Below are 8,483 nucleotides of genomic sequence, written 5' to 3' on the forward strand. Positions count from 1 at the left end.
CCAGGCATCTGGCCACTCTCAGAGATATAACACAGCTCTGTTTCAAAGCAGGGTGGTGTCCGGCATATGTGACTGCTCTTACTGAATACGAGACACTCCCCTCTACAAAAATCAACTTGTTTCCACTTCTTAGGGGAAAAAAAACAATCAAATCCTGAATGAATAGAATTTATAGTTTTGGCTTTTCCTTCCATCATTTTCCTGCTAGATCACTGGTTCTTGCTACTGACTTGTAGCAGCGTTTGGTATAAGATGATAGTGGATTTAGCACAAAATTTTATGAGGCAGTGTAATTCATTGAGATACTCATTTGTGTTTTGTTTTGCACAGGAAAATAATCATGAAAGTTATTTGTAAGTTCTTCTCTGTGGATGCTATGAGGAAAGGGGGAAAGAGAATGGGCAGACAGACAGGCAGACAGACGACATCTGCTACTGTTTGTTGTTATTCAGCTGCTAAATCATGTCTGACTCATTGCAACTCCATGGACTGCAGCACGCCAGGCTCCTCTGTCCCTCACTATCTCCTGGAGCTTGCTCAAATTCATGTCCATTGAGTCCGTGATGCTATCTAACCATCTCATCCTCTGCCGCCCCCTTCTCTTGCCCTCAATCTTTCCAGCATCAGGGTCTTTTCTAATGAGTCAGCTCTTTGCATCAGGTGGCCAAAGTACTGGAGCTTCAGTTTCAGCATCAGTCCTTCCAGTGAATATTCAGGGTTGACTTCCTTTCTGATTTTCTGGTTTGATCTCCTTGCTGTCTAAGGGACTCTCAAGAGTCTTCTCCAGCACAATTTGAAAGCATCAGTTCTTTGGTGCTCAGCCTTCTTTATGGTCCAACTCTCACAACCTGTGAGTGATGACCGCTACTGCTGGTGCTCAGAAGTGGTTTGTTTCCATTTCTCTCTCCTGTGTCTTGTTAGACACCGTGACAAACTGCAAGAGTAGTCGTGTGCAGGCGGAACTGTCCCAGAGAGAGTCGAACCTACTTGATAGCCAGTGACCTACATACAAAGTCTGTGATGAGCTTCCTTGGTGGTCCAGTGGCTAAGACTCTGCACTCCCAGTGCAGGGGGACTGAGTTCAATCCCTGGTCAGGGAACTAGATCCACATGCTGCAAGTAAAGGCCTTGCATGCTGCAGCTAAAGACCTTGGTACAGTCAAATAAATACATACATATTTAAAAGTCTGTGAATCCACCTCAGGCAGAGGACTGGGCTGACGAGAGATTTCAGGGATGCTGTAGGAGAATGCTGGGCTGTGATGCTCTTCCTATTACAGCCCGTCACCATTCATAAGTCAAGGATGTGCAGCTCAGATGATGCTGGCAGCTCATTCCAAGAAGGCACTTGTTATCTCAGAGAGGAAACTCGGTCCATTCTGTTCATCCTCCAGTTGGCCACTCTTGGCTGATGTCTCAAAAAGGGGGAGGAGAGGAGTGACTTTGAGGTGTGGGGAAAACGCAGAAGAGAGTAAGGGAGAGATTTCCCCAACACTAGAAGGGGGCTGGTTGGAGCTCTGTAGGGGCCACGATCCTACACAGAATCCTGGGGCGATGGCTGGAGCCCCACTGGGGGCCAGGATGGGGAGGTGTGGAATGGCTCGGGTTACCTGAAGAAAGATGGACCCTGGATACGGGGCTCTCGGTTCCTACAGTCAAGCTTAAACAGCTCTGTAAGGGCTGGATGACAGACAGTCAGAGTCAGTGGGGGACTGGAGAGCAGAGGCCTGGCCTTTGTTTCCCGAGCCCCATGTTAAGCCTCTCAGATTCCAATGCAACTTTAGAGAGGGAAGGACCATCCCAAAATACAGAGATCGAATTTCTTGTTGACTCTACAGGAAGGGGCTCAGAGTTGATTAAAAATACAAGCACAGCATTCATTGTATATTTGATTTTGCAGGCTGGGTCTTTCGAACAGAGCTATCACTTACTGAATGGCTTCTAGTGCACTGTGTTGAATATTTTAACTTATGGTATTGTCTTTATCCCTCAAAGCAACCCCAGGCTATTAGATATTATTGCATTTTATAGATGAGGAAGCTGAGTCTCAGAGAGGTTAGGTTGCTTGCTGTAGCAAACGTTGCTGGTGCCCCTTTGCACCTACCCCTTGGGTCTTACCATTTCAGGGTTCCTGGACCGGTCTTCCAACCCCCAGCGTGGGCACCTCTTTGCCTGAAGGCTCTTGCAGGACTCCAGCGACCACAGGCCCAACAGGCCAGCAGTGCCAGGGAATGAATGCCCTCAGGGGGCAGCTCTCAAATAAAGACCCATAGGATAAGTCCCCTGGCCCTCCTGCTCCTTAGATGAGCTACCATTTGCTCCCTGGACGAGATCCCTTGATGGCTTCCTTGATACTCGTCCTGCGTGGGTTCCTTCTCTTCCCCAGCCCCTGGCTGGTGCTTCAAGAGGTCACCTTCCAAATCAGCTACTTGCACTTGACCCCCTTGTCTCGGAATAAGTTTCTGTGGGATCCCAGCCAGAGACACTTGCCCACAATAGGTAGCAAATTGGGGAGCTGGGTTTTGAAACCCTGTCCTGCTTCTCTCTGACGCCTGTGCACTTAGCCACAGCACTAGAGCTTTCTTCTAAGCTCTATGGACCTGCACTTTAGGTGTCTGCAAGGGTGCCATGAAGTTCAAGTTCTCTGCCACTCGACAAGCTTGAAGGCAGTGATCTTGCAGGACGTGTGCATGTGAGGTGAGCACTGACTATGCAGACCCCCAGTCTTCTTTGCCATCCAAGCGGCCTGGAAGTATAGCTCCTCCAGGCCCATCCCAGGGTGGAGTTCTTCTGCTCTTCACAGGGCAGGAGGAGGGAGGGTTCTGTTGCTCCGAGGAAGCGCCTGGGTGCTGATACTGACTCTAGTTAGCATGCTGCCCGAGTACATCTCCTGCAGGCTGGCCATCTCTCAGTTGGGCGATAAAGTAATTTAACTAGGGCTGTCTTCCAGGCTAGAGCTCCTGGAGATTGCTCCCCATTTATCACAGGGGAAAAATCAGAACCCGCAGCTCCTGGGCTGCCAGCACCATCCAGGCTGCACGCTGTTGATCTTTGAATGGTGAAGTTCTGAGACGGGTAATGAATGGAGTCAGAGCCCTCATGCTCCAGCAGCTCTGAAGGCTCTTCTCAACCCAGTCCTCCACCTGATTTGAATTCACAGGCTTCTGCGTTTAGTCATGGGCAATGGGGTGTGAGTTGATGGACCCTGGGAGGATTCTCCTGCCTACAGATGCCTACTCTGCTGGCTTGCCATCATGTTGCTCAAAACGGAAAGGATAGGGTGGGGGTGTGGGGGAAGTTAAAGGAATATGTTTTTTAAGTACTATTGCAATGGTGGTTGTTTGTTTGCTTATATGCAGGGGTCTGTGAATTTTTTTCTGTAAGGGGTCTGATAGTTAAGTATTTTAGGCTTTGCAGGTGATTGCAAATATTTTAGGCTCTGTGGCAATTGCTTAATCTTGCTGCTGTAACACAAAAGCAGTCAGACAACATGTAGGTCAATGATTGTCGGTCTGTTTCAATAAAACTTTGTTTACAAAAGCAGGCAATGGACTGGATCTGGCAGATCAGTGGACCTTGGCCTATAGCAGTACTTTTCTCTTTCCCTCTTTTCTACAGGAACTGATTTTCATTCTACCTCTCTTGTGTTCCTTGGAGACTGACTCCAGCCCCAAACACTGAAGGTGGATTTTGATTGGCTGAAGCTAATTAGCTCATTTCATTTTCCTGGACATGGGTTGGTTCAGGGGTGGGCATGTGACCACAGTCCAATCAAAGTGAATGCCAAGACTCTTGCTTGTAATGTTGGGAGGAAGACACTCTTCCTTTGTGGACTGTGTGAGTTTTGAACATGAGAGCTGGAACAGCTGCAACTGTTTTGCTATTATGAGGAAAGCCTTTTTGTGGATGACATCATCCAAAGACCAGGAGAATCAGACATGAAGAGTGGGCCTTGAGACTTTCCGATTATATATCACTCTTTCTAAAAGGCCAGTTTGAGATGAGTTGTATGTATTTGTAGCAGTAAGGATCTTAATAGATTTTCATGTAGCTAAACATTTTGCTTTACAGATATTGCCTAATTTAATAGTCGTAACAACTCAATGCAGAAGGCATTCAAACCCTATTTAGCAGATGTTGAGACTATAACATAAATAGATGAAGTGGCATGTCCAGAGTCATGCAGTATCAACACCATCATGCATGACCATCTGGGACCCCTTCTTGACACCTGCCCCTCCCCCTTGACAACTGTGATTGGTGGTTCTTGAGAGGGGCATGTAACGCAAGCTGAGGCAATCAGAATCCTTCCCTGGGAACTGTTCTCTCCAGAACTGGAGGAAAACAGCCCTTTCTTCTCCAGTTCTGCAGCTCTCCTTTCTAGAAACTTCTTTCCCACCATTTCCACGAGATTATGGAGGGAGCAGCCATATTATGACATGACTGTCTCTGATCACAGTTGATGAAACTGGATAGAAAAATGGACCCAAGAAGGACTCATCAATTCTGTGGTTGTTTACATGTATATCCACAAGTCCTCGGAGATGGCAATGGCACCCCACTCCAGTACTCTTGTCTGGAAAATCCCATGGACGGAGGAGCCTGGTGGGCTGCGATCCATGGGGTCGCTACGAGTCAGGCAGGACTGAGCGACTTCACTTTCACTTTTCACTTTCCTGCATTGGGGAAGGAAATGGCAATCCACTCCAGTGTCCTTGCCTGGAGAATCCCAGGGACGGGGGAGCCTGGTGGGCTTCCATCTATGGGGTCGCACAGAGTCGGACACGACTGAAGTGACTTGCAGCAGCAGCAGCCACAAGTCCTCTGATATTCTTTCAAGAGGTGAAGAATTCCCCTTCTCTTGAACGTGGGCTGGACTTAGTGCCTTAGTTAGCAGCATGATGGTATGTAACTTTGGAGGCTGGTCATAAAAAGTGTAGTTTCTGCCTGGTGTTCCCTGTCTTGGATCACCTTCTTCAGGGGAAACCAACACCCAAGCAGCCCACAGAGAGGCCTGCGTGGTGAGGGACTGCAACAAAACCAGTGCAGACTTGTCAACCATTAGAGTGAACTATTTTGGAAATGGATTCTCCAGCCCCAGTCAAACCTGCAAATGATTTCCAGCATAATAGAAACCCTGAGCAACCATCACTCCGTCAAGCTGCCCCTGGATCCCTAACCCACAGAAACTATGCGAAGTAATAAATGTTTTTGTTGTATTAAGCCGCTCAGTTTGGGGGTAATTTGTTATGCAGAGGTAGATAGCTGATACAAGACCCTTCCCTGAGACTTTTAGGCTTGGGCTTGAGAGTCAGGCCAAGTGGACTTGCGATCTGTTGGCAGCCGTATGTACCACCATAAAGATCAGTGTGTTTGAAGAAGCCAGTTTTCAGAGCAAGAGGGTGAGACGAGAGAGTGAGAAAAGAGAATGAGGACAGAGACGATCTGTGGTCAGTGGAGCACTATTTCTTCTTACCTAGGATCCCTTCTAGCTCTTTCAGTGACAACGCCCTGACTTGCTTTGGCAAGAACCACCTGTTTCCCACTCTTAGTTCATGTGGGTTGGGTAGAACTGATTCCATACTCTGCTTCCAGGGTGAGTGTGTAACTTACAGTTTTTGTACCTACATGAAGGAGTATCTGAAGCCACAGTTACATGAGACAATAAGTAGCCCCCCCCACACACAGCCACACACACCACTTTTTTTTTTTTTGGCTAAAGTTGGTGACTTGGGTTTCACTTACAAGTGAAAGAGGCCCCACTGAAACAGAAGGAGAAATGAGCAAAGGACAGAGATAAAGACATTTATCCAGCTACCAATTCCTGGATCTAGCTGTTCCTGAAACCCAATCAAGTCTTGCCTTTAACAACAACAGCAGGGGCAGCAGCAACAACCAACATTTACTGAAGGTTTAAAATAAATTCCACCTTTTGCTTCGTTTCTTTCACTTGCAACTAAGAAGGTCTTAGAGGTATAGTAGCTAATGCAGAACATGTCTGGAAGGGGGGAGAATGTGCCCTTAAAGGGAAACCAAACAAAGAAAGATTTACAAGACACAAGGGGGAAACGGGGCCACACTGTAACTGTGCCATCTGTAAATTCTGCCTGGACCTCCTCTGTGCTTAGGGCTCCTTGTGGTAAAAAGCACAGCCCCACGGGGAAACTAATGGATCGCAGGCCAGGGAGATACAGGATTCAGGACTGGGCAGAGAAGACAAAGCAAGGCGTGTGTCTGAAAGCCTTCCAAATATTTAAAACTAGGCCCCGAATCTACCTTATTATTATAGGAGATGGCATTGTAAGGCGAAAGTTTTTAACTGATAATAAACCATTTCCTTCCTTATTTCTGTATTTTTTTTTCTGCTTAGATCCCCCCCGCCTTTTTTTTTGTATAGGATGCAAAGTACAAGCAGTCGCTCCCCTCTCTCTGATAGGGATAAAATGGGATAGTCACACAGGTTATTGTAGAAGTTGTAGTTGTTGTAGACGTCCCAGTAGGGGATTATGGATAGAAAGGGAAACCTTGGAAACTTCAGGAGACCATGTTAATAATGATTGCTCAATGTAGGTTAATGATTGCTCAAGAAAGCTACTGGAACATCGTTCAATGAAGCAGGTTTGCTTAACTATAAAGCCATAAACAAAAGCATGAGATATGATCCAGGCCATCGGGTGAAAGAAAAATGTCACCACCCCTCTACTGACTTGCATAAGCACTAACATAACCCTGGTTTTACCTCATAGGGTCAGACACTCTCCTGCCCCATATGAAGGAGGAGCTGGTGATGTAAGCCTGACGTTTACTTGAAGAAGGTGGTCTTCCCTCCCTCCCCCACTTTCATTTGATTATAAAATTGTAGCCCACGTAATACTTGGGGCAGAGACCCCTCACCTGCCTGCATCTCTCACAAGTGTTGTATATTAATACATTTCTTGCTTATCATTTTGCTTCTTGCTGAATTCCTTCTGTGCTGAGACACAAAGAACCTGAGCCTCAAGTCCAGATACCCAGTGAGTGATTCCAATTAAAAGACCACGGGTTTGGGCTTCCCTTGTGGTCCAGAGGTTAAGAATCCACCTTGCAATGCAGGGGACACTGGTTCGATCCCTGGTCTGGGAAGATCCCGCATACCTCGGGGCAACTAAGCCCATGCGCCACAATTACCGAGCCTGCACCCTGGGGCCTGTGAGCTGCAACTCCTGACTGTGAGAGCCCTAGAGCCCGTGCTCCACAAGAGAAGCCCCTGCAGTGAGAAGCCTGCACAACGCAACTAGAGAACAGCCCCTACTCTCTGCAGCTAGAGAAAGCCTGCACGCAGCAACAAAGAGCAACCATTAAAAAAAAAAAAGATCGTGGGTTCAAATCCCAATCTGTCCTAAGAGAACTCACAGAACAACATGCGTACAAGCTTAGTTGTGTCCCACTCTTTGTGACCCTTTCTACTGTAGCCCACCAGGCTCCTCTGTCCATGGGGTTTTCCAGGCAAGAATACAGGAGTGGGTTGCCCTTTCCTTCTCCAAGGGATATTCCCGACCCAGGGATCAAACCTGGGTCTCCTGCATTGCAGGCGGATTCTTTACCTGCTGAGCCATTGGAGAAGCCCTCAAGTTCCAATCTGGGTTTAGGCTGTGTTCGAGTCCCAGCACGTAGGTTCAATCAGAGGTGAATGGTTTCAGGATCAGGCAAGGGTTCCCCCAAGGAGGAGACAATGAAATAGAGACCCAAGGAAGAGTAGGACTTAGCAAGCAGAAGCATGTCAGGAAGGGCTTTCCAGGGAACAGCAGGTGCAAAGGAGGCAGAAGGAGATGTCTGAGAAACAGGCCAGTGCAGCCTCCGGGCAATGAGCAAGGGGTATGTGTGTGTGTGTGTATCTGTGTGTGGGTGGGCGGATGTGGGTGGGTGTGGGTGGTGTGGGTGTGTGTGGGTGGGTATGTGTGTGTGTGTGGGTGTGTGTGTGTATGTGTATGGGTGGGTGGATGTGGGTGTGTGTGGGTGTGGGTGTGGATGTAGGTGTCTGTGGGTGTGGATGTGGGTGGTGTGTGTGTGTGTGTGAGAGAGAGAGAGACAGACAGAGCTTGTGGTCGTGTGGAGGGTGGGATATGAAACACGAGGTAGGAAAGATGGTCAGGGGCCAGATGTCTTTTTACTTTATAAAGTGCAAAGAATTAGTCCTTAATCAAAATCAAGGGAGAGTGTCCCTGGTGGCTCAGTGGTAAAGAATCCACCTGCCCATGCAGGGGACATGGCTTCAATCCCTGATCTGGGAAGATCCCACATACCGCGAGGCAACTAAGCACGTGTGCCACAGCTGTGGAGCCTGGGAACCACCACCACTGAGCCCATGAGCCGTAACGACTGAAGCCCGCGCAACCGAGAGCCCGTGCTCCACGGCAAGAGAAGCCGCCAAAATTAGGAGCCTGCACACCGCCCTGGAGAGTAGGCCCCGCTCGCTGCAACTGGAGAAAAGTCCAAGCAGCAAC

The sequence above is a fragment of the Bos indicus genome, chromosome 17 (assembly GCF_029378745.1).
Source record: "Bos indicus isolate NIAB-ARS_2022 breed Sahiwal x Tharparkar chromosome 17, NIAB-ARS_B.indTharparkar_mat_pri_1.0, whole genome shotgun sequence".
NCBI classification, from domain to species: Eukaryota; Metazoa; Chordata; class Mammalia; order Artiodactyla; family Bovidae; genus Bos; species Bos indicus.